Raw genomic sequence first — 17,914 nt, 5'->3', positions numbered from 1 at the left:
AAAATTTCTAAACTTTCAACATTTTCTCAAAATTTTCGCTTTTTTCACAAATAAATGTAAGTTATAGCAAATAAATTTTACCACTATCATGACGTACAATATGTTATGAAAACATATCTCAGAATCAGTGGGATCCATTTACGCATTCCAGAGTTATGACCTCATAAATTGACAGTGGTCAGAATTGAAAAAATTGACCTGGCCAGCAAGGCGAAAACACACTTCAGGGTGAAGGGATTAACCCCTTAAGGACCAAACCACTTTGTAGGTTAATGACCAGGCCTTAATTTTGAAATCTAACCACTGTCACTTTATGTGGTTATAACTCTGGAACGCTTCAATTGATTACACTGATTCTGAGATGTTTTTTGTGACATATTGTATTTTATGATATTTGTAAAATTTCTTCAACATTATTTGTGTTTATAAAAAAATGTAAATTTGGCAAAAATTTAGAAAATTTCACAATTTTCAAACTATTAATTTTTAAGCCCCTAAATCAGAGCGTTATCTCGCACAAAATAGTTAATATCATTTTTCACATGTCTACTTTACATCAGCACAATTTTTGAAACTAAATTTTATTTTGTTAGGAAGTTATAACTGTCAAAAATTGACCAGCAATTTCCCATTTTTCCCAAAAAACTTACAAAACCATTTTTTTTAGGGACCACATAATATTTGAAGTGACTTTGGACCCTATAAGGCCGGCCTCACACTAGCGAGTTTTACGGACGTATGAGCGCATAAACTACGTCCGTAAAATACACATAACACACGGCCCAATGATTCTCTATGTCCCAGCTCCTATCAGCCGTATTTTACTGATCCGTATTATACGGTCTTGTACAGCCGTACAAAATCGCAGCATGCTGCGTTTGTCACCGTATTGCGCAAAAAAATCGCCAATGAAAGTCTATGGGGGCGAGAAAAATACGGATTACACATGGACCAGCAGTGTGACCTGCGAGAACTACGCACCGGTGTTAGAGAGAAAAGCCTGTAATTCAATTGCCGGCTTTTCATTTCTCCTTCCCAAACCCAACAGGATATGAGACATGGTTTACATACAGTACACCATCTCATATCCCTTTTTTTTTGCATATTCCACACTACTAATGTTAGTAGTGTGTATGTGCAAAATTTGGGCGCTGTAGCTGCTAAAATAAAGGGTTAAATTGCAGAAAAAATTGGCGTGGGCTCCCGCGCAATTTTCGCCGCCAGAGTGGTAAAGCCAGTGACTGAGGGCATATATTATTAGCCTAGAGAGGGTCCATGGTTACTGGCCCCCCTGGCTACAAACATCTGCCCCCAGCCACCCCAGAAAAGGCACATCTGAAAGATGCGCCTATTCTGGCACTTGGCCACTCTCTTACTACTCCCGTGTAGCAGTGGGATATGGGGTAATGAAGGGTTAATGTCACCTTGCTATTGTAAGGTGACATTAAGCCAGATTAATAATGGAGAGGTGTCAATTATGACACCTTTCCATTATTAATCCAATAGTACTAAATGGTTAATAAAACACACACACATGATTACAAAGTATTTTAATGAAATAAAGACTCATGTCGTTGTAATATTTTATTAGACTCTTAATCCACCAGAAGACCATCGTCCTGAAGCAAAGTAAAAAAAACAAACAACAATATTCCATACCTTCCGTCGTTATGTCCCACGATGTAAATCCATCTGAAGGGGTTAAATCATTTTACAGCCAGGAGCTGTGCTAATGCACTCACTCGTGCCTGTAAACCCCGGGTACTGAAAGGAAAGCTGGGTGATCTGTAGTTACCTTGAGTTGCGGTGATGCGCCCTCTGCTGGATGTCCTCATGAACTGGAGCCTTGGAAAAGTTCCCACGCTCGAGTTCATATGAGGACATCCAGCAGAGGGCGCATCACCGCGACTCAAGGTAACTACAGATCACCCAGCTTTCCTTTCAGTAAACGGGGGTTTACAGGCACGAGCGAGTGCATTAGCACAGCTCCTGGCTGTAAAATGATTTAACACGCCTCCTGACGAAGAAGCAAAACGTGCGTTGGGGCGGCGGGGACGCCACACATTGCTAACGATCCTTCCCATGTAAGTGCCGCTGTTTACTTTAGATGTCATTTGGTTCCATTACATTGCCATCATGTACTTTTACAGGGTATTTTACCCCTACACAATGTAGTGGATGGATGTATGTATATGTATGCAGGCATTAGTGGGGATTATATGTGGTACGTATAACTAACTGTGGTTGTCCCTGCTTCTTAGCAGTTACCTTGCATTTACTGTTGTTTTTTGCTGTTTTTTGTTATTTTATTTTATTACTTAATAAAAACCTTCTGTGCATATTGGCACTTTATGCCAGTTTTTTTCTCTCCGTGGTTGCTTATTGTATGTAGACCATGTCTCATATCCTGTCGGGTTTGTGAAGGAGAAATGAAAAGCCGGCAATTGAATTACCGGCTTTTCACATATATCGCGCTGAATTAAATATAAATACAGAATATATATATGTGTGTCTCAATGACATATATATATATATATATATATATATATATATATATATATATATATACTGTATATATGTTTTAACGAACATTTGAGCACATAAATCCATTAGATGTCGGTTTTGCAAGCCTGCGAGAAAATATCGCAGTATGGATGCCATACGGATTACATACGGAGGATGCCATGCGCAAAATACGCTGACACACCCTGCCTACGGGTGACATACGGATCACTATTTTGGGGACTTTTCTGCGTATTACGGCCGTAAAAAACGGACCGTACTTACATACGCTGAGTGTGAGGCCGGCCTTAGACAGAAAATACCTAAAATTGACACCATTCTAAAAACTGCACCCCTCAAGGTGTTCAAAACCACATTCAAGAAGTTTTTTAATCCTTCCGATGCTTCACAAGAACTGAAGCAATGTGGAAGAAAAGAATGAACATTTAACTTTTTTTTCACAAAAAATCTACTTCGGACACAATTTGTTTAATTTTTTCAAGGGTGTCAGGAGAAAATGAACCACATGATTTGTTGTGAAATTTCTTCTGAGTATGCCGACACTCCATGTCTGGAGGAAGACCACTCTTTATGGGCATGGCAGGGCTCAGAATGGAAGGAGCACCATTTGAGGTTTTGAACATAAAATTAGCTGGAATTGAGAGATGACGCCATGTCACGTTTGGAGATCCTCTTATGTGCCTAAACAGTGGAAACCCCCCACAAGTGACCCTATTTTGGAAACTAGACCCCTCAAGTGACTTATATAGATGTTTCGTAAGCAACCTGAACCCCCAAATGTTTCACATAAGTTTATAAAGTAAAGCCATGAAAATGAAAAGTGATACCATTTTGGAAATAAGACCCTTCAAGGAACTTATCTAAATGTGTGGTGACCATCTTGAACCACAAGGTGCTATACAGAAGTTTATAACAGAGCTAAGAATTTTTTTTAAAAAAATCACATTTTTTCAGCAAAATTTTTCTTTTAGCTCCATATTTTTTATTTTCTCAAGTGTAACAGGAGAAAATGGACCCCGACATTTATTGTGCAATTTCTCAGGAGTGTGCCAATTCCGTGTGTGAGTGAAAACTACTTTTTGACTCACTCAAAAGTGAAGGAGCATCATATTGTAGAGCAGATTTTACTATTATGGTTTGAGGGTGCCATGACCCACTAGGAGAGCCCCTGAGGTTGCAGAACATCAGGACTCCTCATAAGTGACCCAATTTTATAAAATACATCAATTGATTAATTAATCTATGGGTGCAGTGATCATTTTGACACCATTGTTGGGTCACAGAATTTTATGCCATTGAACAGTGAAGAAAAAGTAACTACCGTATTTTTCGGATTACAAGACGCACTTTTTCCCCCCAAAAAAAGGGGGGAAAATGGGGGGTGCATCTAATAGTCGCAATGCAGGCTTACCGTGGTGGCAGAGGTACGGTGGCAGAGGTGTGGTGGCAGAGGTGCGGCGGCAGACGTGCAGGGATGAGGAGGTGCAGTGAGCGGGGTCCCTTTCCCCGTTGAGGTGATGCAGCAGCCCGGTAATCAGCAGAGCCGGGTGAATCCTGTTGTTAGTGGTGGTGGTGGCCATCTTCCGGAGGTTGCGCATGCGCAGATGGAGCTCTCTACTTCCTGGGGCTTCAGGAAAATGGCCGCCGCGATCTCCATCTGCGCATGCGCGGCATCCCGCGGCCATTTTCCTGAAGCCCCGGGAAGCAGAGCGCTTCATCTGCGCATTCGCGGCCTCGGGAAATGGCCGCCACCGCTAACAACAGTATTCACCTGGCTCTGCTGCTTACCGGGCTGCTGCATCACCTCACCGGGGAAAGGGACCCCTCTGACGCCATACCTCTCACTGCGCCTCCTCATCCCAGCACCTCCTCATCCCAGGACCTCCTCATCCCAGGACCTCCTCATCCCAGCACCTCTGCCGGTAACCACTGCTGCAACCCTCCCATGGACACCAGGCCGTGGCGTCGCCCTCCTAAGCAGGAAGGGACCCTGCTCAGGTGCACGCCGTACCGCATCACCCCACCTCTGCCGACACCATGCCTCCTGTGACCCTGCTCTGCCACCACCAGCCCTCAGGTAAGATACTGTAAATTCGGACAATAAGACGGACCCCCATCTTATAAAAAATCTTTTTTTCTGCAATTTTCACCCCAAATTTGGGGTGTGCCTTATGGTCCGGTGCGTCTTATAGTCCAAAAAATACGGCATATTTTTACCACAAAAATTTTATTTTAGCCAAAGATTTCACATTTTCACACAAGTAGGTAACATTGTCAACAGAATTTGTCCCATAATTTCTGCTGAATATAGAAATACCCCATATGTGGCTGTACAGTACTGCTTAGCCATACGGAGTCTCAGTAGTGTGGAGCGCTATTTGCCTCCAGGAGCACAGATTTTCCTAGAACAGCTTAAGAACTCCATATAAAGAGACTTTAAGTGCTAGAGAACAGAATCTCCCCCATGTGACCCCATTTTGGAAATTATAACCCTGCCAAATGTGAACGCTGAAGGTAGATTATGCATACTGGGTCTCAGAATGAAGGGGGCATTCGAATTGGGAGAGTAAAATTTGCTTAATTTCTTTTGGGGGGCTGTTAGACATCGGGATTCTCTGGCTGCACAAGGTAGATCCCAAGCCTTGCCTGCATCTGCGGTCTCCCATTCAGCTTTGGCCACTGTGGGTACTGTTGAGCATAGACGTTGGTCCTTGCGTCTTTCTCAGGCTCATCCTGTTCATATGGTTACTGCTGGCTCTTTAGCCAAGCCTATGGTAACCAGCGGTAGGCAGCGATCTGCGAATGCCTTGGAAACTAAGTCCAGAAATCACCCTACTGGGCATGTTCGTGATGTGGCGATGTCTCATTGGTGGTCAGTCATCAGCTGCTCTGGTGATGTGGCCGATGGACATGAGCTGAACATATAAAAGGGTCTCAGAGGCGCACGCGGCTGTTCTACTATCAATCTCACTGCATGTGTGTATGGGACACTGCATCAGTGTGGTCTTTGTCAGCATGTGCTCAGGGTTGGCGATAAGCTATTACAATTCCAGTTCTCAAGAGAGGAGATTGTAGGAATTCAGGGCTAGTGTTTAACCATTAGAATTCCGGCACCTATGGAGGAGAGTTTGTTGGGTGCTTTTGCCGACTGTTTGACTAATGATTAGTGTTGAGCATTCCGATACTGCAAGTATCGGGTATCGGCCGATACTTGCTGTATCGGAATTCCGATACCGAGATCCGATATTTTTGTGATATCGGGTATCGGTATCGAAACAACATTAATGTAAAAATGTGTAAAAGAGAGAATTAAAATAAAAAATATTGCTATACTCACCTCTCCGACGCAGCCTGCACCTTACTGAGGGAAGCGGCAGCGTTCTTTGTTTAAAATTCGCGCTTTTCTTTCCTTTACGTGAGTCCCGGCTTGTGATTGGTTGCGTGCCGCCCATGTGACCGGGACGCAACCAATCACAGCAAGCCGTGACGTAATTTCAGGTCCTTCAGGATTTTAAAATTACGTTCCGGCGTTGTGATTGGTTGCGTCGCAGTCACATGGGCGACGCAACCAATCACAGCAAGCCGTGACGTAATTTCAGGTCCTTAAGGATTTCAAAATTACGTCCCGGCTTTGTGATTGGTTGCGTCGCAGTCACATGGGAGACGCAACCAATCACAAGCCGTGACATCACGGGAGGCTGGACATGCGCGCATTTTAAAATGGGCGCGTGTCCAGCCTCCCGTGACGTCCCGGCTTGTGATTGGTTGCGCCGCGATCAACCAATCACAAGCCGGGAGGCTGGACACGCGCCCATTTTAAAATTTTAAAATGCGCGCGTGTCCAGCCTCCCGGCTTGTGATTGGTTGACCGCGGCGCAACCAATCACAAGCCGGGACGTCACGGGAGGCTGGACACGCGCCCATTTTAAAAAGCGCGCGTGTCCAGCCTCCCGTGACGTCACGGCTTGTGATTGGTTAATGGCGGCCATGTTGCCGGGACGCGGACCAATCACAGCAAGCCGTGACGTAATTTCGTCACGGCTTGCTGTGATTGGTCCGCGTCCCGGCAACATGGCGCCGTGACCAATCATAAGCCGGGACGTCACTGGAGGCTGGACACGCGCGCTTTTTAAAATGGGCGCGTTTCCAGCCTCCCGTGACGTCCCGGCTTGTGATTGGTTAATGGCGGCCATGTTGCCGGGACGCGGACCAATCACAGCAAGCCGTGACGTAATTTCGTCACGGCTTGCTGTGATTGGTCCGCGTCCCGGCAACATGGCCGCCCTGACCAATCACAAGCCGGGACTTCACGTAACCAAGTAAAAGCGCGAATTTTAAACAAACAACGCTGCCGGTTCCCTCGCTGAGGTCCAGGCTGCGTCGGAGAGGTGAGTATAGCGATATTTTTTATTTTAATTCTTTCTTTTACACATTTATATGGATCCCAGGGCCTGAAGGAGAGTTTCCTCTCTTTCAGACCCTGGGAACCATCAGGAATACCGTCCGATACTTGAGTCCCATTGACTTGTATTGGTATCGGGTATCGGTATCGGATTGGATCCGATACTTTGCCGGTATCGGCCGATACTTTCCGATACCGATACTTTCAAGTATTGGACGGTATCGCTCAACACTACTAATGATTGCTTTTTACCCCGTGAGCGGGCTTCCCTCACCTGTGAGGTTAACAGGGATCGTATCTAGCATCATGCCTTTTCTATTACTGTGTGCAATTGACACAGCTCTACTGCAGAGCAGCTTTTCCATTACTGTGTGCGAGTGACACAGATCTACTGCAGAACATCTTTTCCATTACTGTGTGCCAATGACACAGCTCTATTGCAGAGCATCTATACCAATACTGTGTGCGAGTGACACAGCTCTTTTGCAGGGCATCTATTCCATTTCTGGCGCAGTTCACTGAGTGATGCTTAACTCAGTATATGCAAGCAATCACTCGCTGTGTGTTCCGTCATTGCTCACACTAGCTTCAGCTTTACATCTCTGCACGGTAGACCCCAGGTTGCAAATGCAATTCTCTAATAAATTTATTTAGTGCAATCTGCCAAAGCTAACAGGGGCAATGATCCATTTTGCTTTTCCAGAGCTTCCAGTAACGTGGAAGCATCCTATATTTCAGTTAACAGATAATGACCCTGAGTGAGGACTTGCCTTTTTGAGGGATTGAGTTGAAGCTTTTATTGGGACCATTATTCAAAATGTTTGGGATCACATTTATCCGGCGCTCTAAGCTGAGCACTTACATTGGGATTTCCATTAAAATCTCCAGGTGATGTGACAGATGAAACCCCCATGGAATCCAATCACTATGAAGAGGCTGCAGAGGTAGGCTGGGGTCACACTAGAGAGGAATACAGACATATGAGAGGTGCAAAAACAACGCATTGCACAAATTTTGTTTGAATGCAGATTGCACATTTTCTGTTAGTACAATAATCCTCATTTCAAGGCAGAAACATTACTGTGTCCAACAGTTATTAGATATATGAAACTGAAATAGCTGTTGCAAAAGACCCAATTTTTATAAAACATTAAGCTTAAGATTAATAGGGGTGCCCAAACTTTTTCATATAACTGTATATATCCATATTCGAAGATAAACATGGTAACACTCACCGATCCTTTAAAATGGGTTGATCCTTTATTCAAACATAGTAAAATCTTTCATGCCTCGGGGGTGAGTAGAGAGAAGAGTGTGCAGGTTCAATACAACAATTCATACAACTGGTGGTGCTGTCTACTATTCTCTTTTGACAGACGTATATACAGTATATATATGTCATTGACACACACATATACAGTACAGACCAAAAGTTTGGACACACCTTCTCATTTAAAGATTTTTCTGTATTTTAATGACTATGAAAATTGTACATTCACACTGAAGGCATCAAAAATATGAATTAACCCATGTGGAATTATAGAAAAAGTGTGAAACAACTGAAATTATGTTTTATATTCTAGGTTCTTCAAAGTAGCCACCTTTTGCTTTGATGACTGCTTTGCACACTCTTGGCATTCTCTTGATGAGCTTCAAGAGGTAGTCACCGGGAATGGTCTTCAAACAATCTTGAAGGAGTCCCCAGAGATGCTTAGCACTTGTTGGCCCTTTTGTCTTCACTCTGCGGTCCAGCTCACCTCAAACCATCTCGATTGGGTTCAGGTCTGGTGACTGTGAAGGCCAGGTCATCTGGCGTAGCAACACATCATTCTCCTTCTTGGTCAAATAGCCCTTACACAGCCTGAAAGTGTGTTTAGGGTCATTGTCCTGTTGAAAGCACAGATTTCCACTGGTCTAATGTCCATTCCTTGTCTTCTTTAGTCCAAACATGTCTCTTGTGCTTGTTGGCTGTCCTTAGCAGTGGTTTCCTAGCAGCTATTTTACCATGAAGGCCTGCTGCACAAAGTCTCCTCTAACAGTTGTTGTAGAGATGTGTCTGCTGCTAGAACTCTATGTGGCATTGACCGTGTCTCTAATCTGAGCTGCTGTTAACCTGCAATTTCTGAGGCTGGTGACTTGGATAAATTTATCCTCAGAAGCAGAGGTGACTCTTGGTCTTCCTTTCCTGGGGTGGTCCTCATGTGAGCCAGTTTCTTTGTAGCGCTTGATATTTTTGCCACTGTACTTGGGGACACTTTCAAAGCTTTCCCAATTTTTCGGACTGACTGACCTTCATTTCTTAAAGTAATGATGGCCACTCATTTTTCCTTACTTAGCTGCTTTTTTCTTGCCATTATACAAATTCTAATAGTCTATTCAGTAGGACTATCAGCTGTATATCCACCAGACTTCTGCACAACACAACTGATGGTCCCAACCCCATTTATAAGGCACAAAATCCCACTCATTAAACCTGACAGGGCACACCTGTGAAGTGAAAACCATTCCCAGTGACTACATCATGAAGCTCTTTAAAAGAATGTCAAGAATGTGCAAAGCAGTCATCAAAGTAAAAGGTGGCTACTTTGAAGAACCTAGAATATAAGACATAATTTCGGTTGTTTCACACTTTTTTGTTAAGTATATAATTCCACATGTGTTAATTCATAGTTTTGATGCCTTCAGTGTGAATGTACAACTTTCATAGTCATGAGAATACAGAAAAATCTTTAAATGAGAAGGTGTGTCCAAACTTGCCTCCATCTGTTTCATTATAGGGAATCTTCCGCCAGCAGTTCTGTCTGAATCATGTATTTCGAGATTTACATTGAAACCCCTATGTAAGCGCTCAGTGTAGAGCATAGCATTAATCTGTACCAAGCCTTTCTGCGATCTTTGGGAGGCTGAATGAACAAAGCCACAGCAGGTGAAGAATTGGTTTTATGTATTTTTTACGCCATTCCTCATATGGTATAAGTGATTAGGCATCTTTATTGTTCAGGTTGGTGCGATTACAGGGACAACATATTTATAGTCAGGTTTTTATGTCTGGCTGATATCACACACTAAAAGATGCTTTTTTTGCAAGAAGAAGCTTTTGCATCACCATATTTTGAGAGCTGTAATCTTTCCATATTTCGTCCCACAGAGTCATTTGAGGTATTGCTTTTTGCAGGACAAGTTGACATTTTTATTGGTTTAATTTTTGGGCACATGACATTTTTTGATCGCTTTCTATTCCAATTTTTGTGGAGGCAGAATGAACAAAAAACAGCAATTTTTTTGTTTTTTCTCCATTTTGCATGTGGTAAACTTGATAAGGATGCTTTATTCTTCAGGTCAGTACGATTACACATTTATATTTTTTCTTTATGTTTTGGTGCTTTTACACAATAAAAACTTTTGTAGAAAAAATAATTATTTTTGTATCACTTTATTCTGAAAGCTATAACTTTTAAATTTTTCCACTGATGGAGATGTATGGCAGCTTGGTTTTTTATGGGACAAGATGGCGTTTTCAGTTATATTATTTTTATTTACATTTGTCTTTTTGTTCGCATTTTATTCCACTTTTTCCAAGTGGTATGAAGATAAAGCATAGTTTGCTTCTTTTTTAGTGTTTTTTTACGGTATTCACTCAAGGGCTTAACTAACATGCCACTTTTATAGATCAGATTGTTCCAGACACGGTGATACTAAACATGTGTACTTTTGAGGTTTATTTTTTTTTTCACATAAAAATGTGTATTTATTAGTGGATTATTTATTATTATTATTATTATTATTATTATTATTATTTTGTAATATATATATTTTACATATTTTTTTATTTATTTTTTCTCCATTACCTAGTCCCTTTTTGGGACTTTCACTTTTTTACTTTGACAGTATATTGCAGTGCAATGCACTAGCATTGCACTGCATTATACCTATACTGAAAGCTTCTGACTAGTGATGAGCAAGTATACTCATCACTAAGGTTTTCCCGAGCATGCTTGGGTGGTCTCTGAGTATTTGTTAGTGCTCTGAGATTTAGTTTTCGTTGCCGCAGCTGCATGATTTACTGCTGCTGGACAGGCTGAATACATGTGAGGAATACCTGTTTCTTAGGGAATTCCCACATGTATTCATGCTGTCCAGCAGCCGTAAATCATGCAGCTGAGGTGACGAAAACTAAAAGCACAAATTAATACTCGGAGATCACCCGAGCATGCTCAGGAAAACCCGAGCAACTAGTATACTTACTCATCACTACTTCTGACACCATGCTGTGGTTATGTTCTCAGAAGCTTTCTGTAGCTTGGTGACCAGGGGGTCTTCATGATGACCGGAGTCACCATGGCAATGATCAGGCCCCCACAATGTTGTCTCGTTGATGCCAATCTGAAGGCAGAGGGAGCTCCTGTCCCTCTGCCTCCTTCCTGAATTCTGTAGTTACACTCAATCATAGCATTTAGGGGGTTAACAACCAGAGGCGGCACTGACACCTCTCCTGTCTGTTAGTGCAAATGCTCAGCCACTGGCAGAGCTGAGCTGCTGCACTGATGGGGCAGGAAGTGCTGATATTTCAGCATCTCCAGCATGATCACAGTGATCTGGGTGTGGGGACCGACAGCATGGGTCCTTGCACCTCTTCCCATATCTCAGCTATCACATGCAGATGTTGGCACTGAACTCTCACTGCATGTTTACATGCAGTGACAGTTTAAATGCTTGACGGTCATAGTCCGTCCTGGTACGGGAAATGACACCCAGCCATGATGGGCTATCCTGTCTGTCATTGGATGTAAAGGGGTTAAACAATGTAAAAATGTTATTTTTTTAAAAAAAAATAACCAATAGGCAAACAGAATAGAGTTGAGCGACTTTTACTTTTTTCAGATCGAGTCGGTTTCACAAAACCTGACTTTGTCAAAAGTCGGGTCGGGTGAAATCAGCCGATTATTGCGAAAAGTCGGGGGCCGACTGAAACAAGAAACCCAATGCAAGTCAATGGGGAATCAAAGTCGGCAGTGAGTGGAGGACAGGAAAACACCTACAGTGCCCATTTTAATGCCAAAAACATCAATTCTTAATACTTAAGCTTGTCAATCTTAATTTACTTTATAATAATAGTTAGGCATTGAAAACTGGGGGTCATTTGGCTAAAGTTGTGGTGGGTAGGGCTGGCTCAAGATTTTCGTGGGCCCAGGAAACGTGGAATACGTCACGGCGGTGGAGCAGGGAGAGGTAAGTATTTCAACTTTGCAAGTGCTGTGATCCTGAGCAAGCAGGGGGGGCACTCGTTGGCACTGGCACAGGGCCCCTCATAGTATGGCGGTGTGTTTGATGGCGGGTGGTGCCTCCCACTGGCAGAGACACTTTTGCGTACTATGAGGGGCTAGTGACGTCACCAACGAGTATGCCCCCCACCTGATGAAGGAACCTGCACTTTCATCTGCACTTTCCTCTTTGTCCCCATGTAAGGTGGTATAGAATGCGGGAAGGGGAACCTGACTTTCAGCAGGGTCAGATTCTGGCTGTGTAGAGTGCAAGTGGAATGTAGTGGTCTGGGTCAATGTACCAGCAGACTCATCTAGCAGTGGCTGGGCAATGGGCAGGATGAGGAGGAAACACAGATATAGGCCCAAATAATAAAGTAGGCTAAATGCAGTTCAAATGTGGTAACAGGAGTAAACAGGCGGCATTGCTTTGTTCAGTGGAGGAAAACTGTAATGAGTGGCAAACAAAGTTAGGCCCAAATAATAAAGTGGGCTAAATGCAGTTCAAATGTGGTAACTGGACTGAACAGGCGGCATTGCTTTGTTCAGTGGAGGAAAACTGTAATGAGTGGCAGACACAGTTAGTAGGCCCAAATAATAAAGTAGGCTAAATGCAGTTCAAATGTGGTAACAGGACTAAACAGGCGGCATTGCTTTGTTCAGTGGAGGAAAACTCTAATGAGTGGCAGGCACAGTTAGTAGGCCCAAATAATAAAGTGGGCTAAATTTGTGCCAACAAATTCATAAATAAACAGGTGGCATAGCTAGGTACAGGGGTGGGCTCCTCTGCTGACTAGCAGACAGAGGTAGTGGGCGCAAAGTATTAACTGGTCTAAATGGAGGCCAGGGCCCCTGTATATTTTAACTATCATCTATCATTTCAACAAATTTATATTGGCAGTGCCATTGAAAGATATAACAGCACCGACTAAACAGTGGTGGAGCAGGGAGAGGTATTGCAAGTGGTAGAGCACTGTTCGAGCTGGGGGGAACACTCTTTCGTGGGCGGCGGTACTGGCACAGGGCCCCTCATATTATGATGGTGTGTCTGACGTTGGTTGTGCACCACCACAGTCAGAGACACTTCATTGCACTATGAGGGACCCTGTGCCAGTGCCGTCGCCCAAGAGTGGGCCCACCCACCTGTCCAGGCAAACGGCACTTGCACGGGTGCTTGCGCCAGGTGGTGACCACGGCCCTGTGGGGGGAGTCAGCCCATTTAAGGAGGTATAAAAATGGCCTATGGTGGACATTCAGCAGCTGCAAATGGAGGAATTGGAGAAGTCAGTAAGAGGAGGCTAAAAGCAAGACATTTTTCAGGCAAGCTAGGTGTCAGCAGGGGAAGGTGGGGCAAAATAATTTGAAATCCATGATTGGTTCATTTTAGTGAAGGTTAGATCATCAACATTTTGGGTAGCCAGACTGTGCATAAATCAGCACAATGTAAGTGGCAGAAATTGGCTGGCTGATATACGACAAACTAACAGGACTGTAGTATATCCACTTTGTGAGAATTTGAATCTCACTATTTTTGGGGGGAGACTGAACCAAAACTCAGGCCCAGTGTATATAACAACGCAATCTAAGTGGCAGAAAGTGGCTGGCTGACATACGACAAACTAACAGGACTGAAGTATATCCACTTTGTGAGAATTTGAATCTCACTTTTTTTTTTTTAGCCTGAACCAAAACTCAGGCCCAGTGTATAAAACAACACAATGTAAGTGGCAGAAAGTGGCTGGAAGATATATGAAAAAATACAAGGACTATAGTACAATTTCAATCTCCCTACAATGATCTCAGGACAAGTATGGCAGCAATAAAAGGACTGCTGCACACAAAAGTGTGGACAAATAAACAAGATAACTGTGCAGAAAGGAGCAACAGGATTTTTGCTTTTAAAAAAGCAGTTAGTTTGCACAGCAGCATGCAAACAGCAATGCAGCTATCAGGGAGCCTTATAAGACAGCCTAATAAGCTACCGAGCTGATGCACAAAAATATAGCCTCCACTGTCCCTGCAAAAAAAAGGTGGTTTTGGACAGTGGAAATCGCTACAACACAAGCAGTTTGGGGGTTAATCTTCCCTCCATAACTATATCCATAACTATATCCCTTCTTCTGATGAAGCTGCAGTAACCTCTCCCTATGCTAAGATCGGCAGAAGTAAGATGGCAGTCGGCGTGCACGCCCCTTTATATCCCCTGTGACGCCGCAGAAAGCAAGCCAATCACTGTAATGCTAAGATGGTGGGGACCGAAACCTATGTCATCATGCTGCCCACACTCTGCGTCCTCCTTCATTGGCTGAAAAATGGTGCTGAAAGCGTCATACGAAACGTGACTTTTGCGCACAGATCGGCTACCTCATGGCCGATCCCACACTAGGATCGGGTCCGGTTTCATGAAACCCGACTTTGCCGAAAGTCGGCAATTTTTGAATTTGTCCGATCCGTTTCGCTCAACCCTAAAACAGAATTACAAGAAAAAAATGCAGAACTACGTCAGAGAACAGCAGATTTCATCAATAAAGGTATGAATAATATTATCTACAGAGAGCAATGTGACCTTTTAAACATTTTATTGAGTAGGGTGGGGATGGATCATGCTTACGGGTCCCCTTTAAAGCTATAGGGATGTGGAAACACAAGATTAGATAGCATTATAAGGCATTGTGACTGTGTGAGATTGGATTCACGTACTATTAGGTTATGTGCACACGTCCGGATTTCTTGCAGAAATTTCCTGAAGAAAACCGGAAATTTTCTGCAAGAAATCCGCATTTTTTTTTTTGCGTTTTTTTCGCGGTTTTTTTAGCATTCTGCAAGCGTAATTAGCTTGCAGAATGCTAAAGTTTTCCAAGCGATCTGTAGCATCGCTTGGAAAACTGACTGACAAGTTGGTCACACTTGTCAAACATACTGTTTGACAAGTGTGACCAACTTTTTACTATAGATGCTGCTTATGCAGCATCTATAGTAAAAGATAGAATGTTTAAAAATAATAACAAAAATAAAAAAATGGTTATACTCACCCTCTGCAGACAGCCGGTGTGGTTCAGGACCTTCGATGACGTCGCGGCATGTGATTGGTCGCGTGAGTCACATGAGCGGTCACGCGACCAATCACAAGACAGCAACGTCATCACAGGTCCTGAACCACACCGGCATCTATAGGAACGGAAGAGAAAGCATGCACCGGAGAGGCTGGAACACTTCGGGGGCCATCAGAGGGTGAGTATATCACTATTTTTTATTTTAATTCTTTTTTTTTACCAATTATATGGTGCCCAGTCCGTGGAGGAGAGTCTCCTCTCCTCCACCCTGGGTACCAACTGCACATAATCTGCTTACTTCCCGCATGGTGGGCATAGCCCTGTGCGGGAAGTAAGCAGATCAATGCACTCCTAGGTGTGTGGAATTCCCGCAATTCCGCATTTTTAATGAACATGTTGCTTTTTTTTCCGCGATGCGATTTTTTCGCGGAAAAAAATGCAACATTTGCACAAAAAATGCGGAATACCCTGTAAATAATAGGAGGCATATGTTAGCGTTTTTTTCGCGTTTTTATCACGTTTTTATAGCGAAAAAACGCGAAAAAAACGCGAAAAATCCTGAACGTGTGCACATGGCCTTACAGTAACAACATGAGAATATTATTATTTATGAACTGCTAGATGGAGGCCTGATGCTATCGCATCGGGAGGGGGGTAATGTCATGATGGGGGCAGGCATGTGGAGCTGTTGTTGCCTAATGTCATCCTGTGATAATCTAATGAATTTTGCACCAGGAGTGCTTGACGCCTACGCTTATATGCATTGTTTTTGTCCCAGCGATGCTGCTGTTGCTCTTTAAGAGTCTCATTTGCCCTTTGTTGTCTTCAACAAATGTGCACTGAATTCAGAGAGACTAAAATGTGCTTGAGAACAAATGTTATCAATACAGGCATAGCTGAAAGAAAACAAGTGAGCATAATAACATTAACAACTTGTTCAGGTCTAGAGAAAATAGCCTTAAAGGGAACCTGTCACCCCCCAGGCGTTTGAAACTAAAAGAGCCACCTTGTGCAGCAGTAATGCTGCATTCTGACAAGGCGCCAAGAGGATTTGAGTGATGGCTGTGTGGAGTCTGCAGCAGGGGGGAAGGCCTTCCTCCTTGACTGAAGAAAGGTATTTGGGACAAATTACAAAACAGATTATTTCTGCAGTTACAGCACCAATAACTAAAAGAAACTCTTTTAGTTTCAAACGCCTGGGGGGGTGACAGGTTCCCTTTAACCCCTTCATGACCCAGCCTATTTTGGCCTTAATGACCTTGCCGTTTTTTGCAATTCTGACCAGTGTCCCTTTGTGAGGTAATAACTCAGGAACGCTTCAACGGATCCTAGCGATTCTGAGATTGTTTTTTCGTGACATATTGGGCTTCATGTTAGTGGTAAATTTAGGTCGATAGTTTCTGAGTTTATTTGTGAAAAAAACGGAAATTTGGAAAAAAGTTTGAAAATTTTGCAATTTTCACATTTTGAATTTTTATTCTGTTAAACCAGAGAGTTATGTGACACAAAATAGTTAATAAATAACATTTCCCACATGTCTACTTTACATCAGCTCAATTTTGGAAACAATTATTTTTTTTGCTAGGAAGTTATAAGGGTTAAAATTTGACCAGTGATTTCTCATTTTTACAACAAAATTTACAAGACCATTTTTTTTCGGGACCACCTCACATTTGAAGTCAGTTTGAGGGTTCTATATGGCTGAAAATACCCAAAAGTGACACCATTCTAAAAACTGCACCCCTCAAGGTGCTCAAAACCACATTCAAGAAGTTTATTAACCCTTCAGGTGTTTCACAGCAGCAGAAGCAACATGGAAGGAAAAAATGAACATTTAACTTTTTAGTCACAAAAATGATCTTTTAGTGACATTTTTTTTATTTTCCCAAGGGTAAAAGGAGAAACTGGACCACGAACGTTGTTGTCCAATTGGTCCTGAGTACGCTGATACCTTATATGTGGGGGTAAACCACTGTTTGGGCGCAAGGCAGGGCTCGGAAGGGAAGGAGCGCCATTTGACTTTTTCAATGAAAAATTGGCTCCAATCTTTAGCGGACACCATGTCGCGTTTGGAGAGCCCCCGTGTGCCTAAACATTGGAGCTCCCCCACAAGTGACCCCATTTTGGAAACTAGACCCCCCAAGGAACTTATCTAGAAGCATAGTGAGCACTTTAAACCCCCAGGTGCTTCACAAATTGATCCGTAAAAAAGAAACAGTACTTTTTTTTTCACAAAAAAATTATTTTAGCCTCAATTTTTTCATTTTCACATGGGCAACAGGATAAAATGGATCCTAAAATTTGTTGGACAATTTCTCCTGAGTACGCCGATACCTCACATGTGGGGGTAAACCACTGTTTGGGCACATGGTAAGGCTCGGAAGGGAAGGAGCGCCATTTGACTTTTTGAATGGAAAATTATCTCCATCGCTAGCAGACACCATGTCACGTTTGGAGAGCCCCTGTGTGCCTAAACATTGGAGCGCTCCCACAAGTGACCCCATTTTGGAAACTAGACCCCCCAAGGAACTTATCTAGAAGCATAGTGAGCACTTTAAACTCTCAGGTGCTTCACAAATTGATCCATAAAAATGAAAAAGTACTTTTTTTTCACACAAAATTTCTTTTAGCCTTAATTTTTTCATTTTCACATGGGCAACAGGATAAAATGGATC

General features: G+C 43.0%; 1 protein-coding gene across 2 annotated transcripts in view; it reads right to left on the bottom strand.

Moving 5' to 3' along the window:
• LOC143775873 (bifunctional heparan sulfate N-deacetylase/N-sulfotransferase 4-like) overlaps window positions 1-17,914 on the bottom strand; it is a 1,078,686-nt gene that overhangs the window by 889,754 nt on the left and 171,018 nt on the right. The window lies entirely within an intron of this gene.

The sequence above is a fragment of the Ranitomeya variabilis genome, chromosome 1 (genome assembly GCF_051348905.1).
Source record: "Ranitomeya variabilis isolate aRanVar5 chromosome 1, aRanVar5.hap1, whole genome shotgun sequence".
Classification (NCBI taxonomy): domain Eukaryota; kingdom Metazoa; phylum Chordata; class Amphibia; order Anura; family Dendrobatidae; genus Ranitomeya; species Ranitomeya variabilis.
The sequence above is the reverse complement of the archived record's forward strand: the minus strand, read 5'-3'. Positions and strand labels throughout refer to the sequence as shown.